The sequence below is a fragment of the Merops nubicus genome, unplaced genomic scaffold (genome assembly GCF_000691845.1).
Source record: "Merops nubicus isolate BGI_N331 unplaced genomic scaffold, ASM69184v1 scaffold3132, whole genome shotgun sequence".
In the NCBI taxonomy this organism is placed as follows: Eukaryota; Metazoa; Chordata; class Aves; order Coraciiformes; family Meropidae; genus Merops; species Merops nubicus.
In genome coordinates this window covers 1-2606 of record NW_008591380.1, presented here as the reverse complement: position 1 = coordinate 2606, position 2606 = coordinate 1, and positions in this window count along the sequence as shown.

Below are 2606 nucleotides of genomic sequence, written 5' to 3'. Positions count from 1 at the left end.
TCCTGGGGGGCATAGCATACAGTTTTAGGCCAGGATACACCACACTTCACTGTATATATGGAGAATGTGGAATTCACCGAGCTAAATTCACATCTCAGGTGGTTTCTTGGATCAGATCTCCATTGATTCCTTTCTTTGGCTCAGTCTATCAGGCACACACACATCCCAAGATGCTTCTTACAGATTTCCACCCTCCTTCTCTAGATGAAAACATCTCTTTCAAACTAGCTTTGCAGTTTTACTGAGGATATTCAAGCCCTCTAGTAACAATTTTTTCGTAACATTCCATATAATGGGTATCTAACCGATAGGAAAAAGTAGCAGGGAAAAAGTAAATTCACCAATAATATATATTCCTAATAACAAGAAATTATAACAAATTTACACTTCTTTAATCAATTTCAGCTGATTTAAAAAAAACAAAACAAAACAAAAAAAACCAAACTAAACCCCAAATAATATCCACATTATAAAAAGTTTACTTTTTTTTTTCCTTTAAAATAACCTAAATATTTATAAATATTAAAAAAAAAAGGCTGTGTCTATCCAACCAGAAAATTTATCATAATGCTTAGTGTCAGTTAGGACAGTACATTTAACACACTTATTTTTCTACTTTTCAGCAATGAAACACTACCAAAAAAAATCACATTTTTTGTATAGTTCCAATCAGAAAATACTTGGTGAGGGAAATAAAAATGTAAAAATCACTGGGATCATCAAATAAATCAGCTTGTTCACAAAATACGTTCTCCTTTTCTGTCCATTCTCTAAATAAAGTGATTATTAAGGCTGAAACTATAATTCAGCTGAAATTATTACAGTTACAATTCAAAATTCATTGAAGACTGAATTCAGTTATTGACCATATTAATCTTGAATAACACTGCTGGCTTTTCCCTGGTATAATGAAATAGTCACCTTTTGTGATGTTGCCTATTCCATTTCATTTTTACTTTGTAGCCAACTCATTTTCCCAGCCTGGTGGGTTTAGAAGGCAAAAGCTTAACAATTATTTTAACGTATTAAATTCTCTCCTTTAAAAAACCACATCTCCCTTCTCAGAAGACACTGCTCTTACCTGACTGAAAAAGAAAGGGCACTTGGGGCTAGCAAGTCATGGCCAATCCTGCTGGGGGCCCTTGGAGCCTATTAGTAAAACTGCTGGAGTCATCTCTTGCTCTTATTGAATAAGGCAGCACTGCAAAAATTGAGCCCTTGGGTCATTTTTCTCTTTTAAACTGCACAACAGAGCCAGGCAACCTTGTTCTGGGATAGGACTTTCTGTTCTGTGACTTCTGCCTTCATTATTACTCCTCCACATATATACAGCCTGAATGTATTGGTGCCCTTACTTCTGATTACAGCATTTCCACTTCTCGTCAGGTGCTTGCTCATAGGGAGAGTGATGGGGAAACAAGGGAAGGGCTTGAGTCTTTTGGAAAAGTTTATACATTCAGCAAAAAAGAACAGCTTCTAATTCGAAGCATCTGATTCAGCCATCCCTGCTGATGTTTCAGTCCCTCATCAGAAACAGAAGCACATAATAGTAATATAAAGTGCATTGAAGTTCTTTACTCCTTCCACCTTGCAACACAAGCTGCAAACATCCCTTACCATTTAGTTTGCTACGTGTGTAATGTTGCTGGAGATAAAAGCGAGACCAGCACTTGCTGACAGGCAAGATGGTCGATCTCCTGACCCACAACCAGCAGCGTAGTCACTGTAGGGAGTGGAGATGGCTCACGGGCACAGAAACGCAAGGCGAGTGCTTGGTAATAGACTTCAACTCAGTTACTACACCAGCCAGATGTGCTGATCCCAGCAATACCTGGAGATTATGTGTATCATTATGTTGGCTATTTGTTCTAAGGTACTGTTTTGAGACTGGCTTGACAGATCTGCTGATAAAGCCTAGACATCAGACTTTTCCTTGTGTCAGTATTCTTTTTTTTTTTTTGTCTCCTCAGAAAAGACTACTTCTCATCTTGCCCATCTTAATACTAATCATAACAAAATACCTCATTCTCACTTAAAGAATATTGTTTCTCTTCATGCCTACCTGACATGACTCAATTTCATGTCCTGTCTTTTCTATATGCCCTTTTTCTCCCCGATTTTAAAACACATCCTCAGCAGAGCTTAAAGAGGAAGAGTGGACACAATCTTTAGAAATCCTGGTCATTTAGGATTGCTGTTTTTTAACAGTGATAGTAATCACTTCCACAGCTAAGACAATTTGCCATAGACACTGGAAGTCCCTATTTACAATGTCTTTCTAAATGCTAATTTTAATAATAGCTGATTCTTTTCTTGAGCAACAGGTAGTTTTCACAAGATGAAAACACATCCATCTCCAGCTGGAATTCAGTAAGACTAGGTCTATAATAGGTCTAACCTAGGTCTAACCAATACCACTGTCATAGAATCATAAAATCCTTTACGTTGGAAGAGACCTTTAAGATCATCAAGTCCAACCATCAAGCCAACACTACTAAGTCCTCAGCTAAAACAGAATCAGAATCTGTCAGGGTTGGAAGGGACCACAAGAGTCACTCAGGTCCAACCCCTCTGCCATGGAAGTCCCTCTCCTCAGGGCTGCTCTC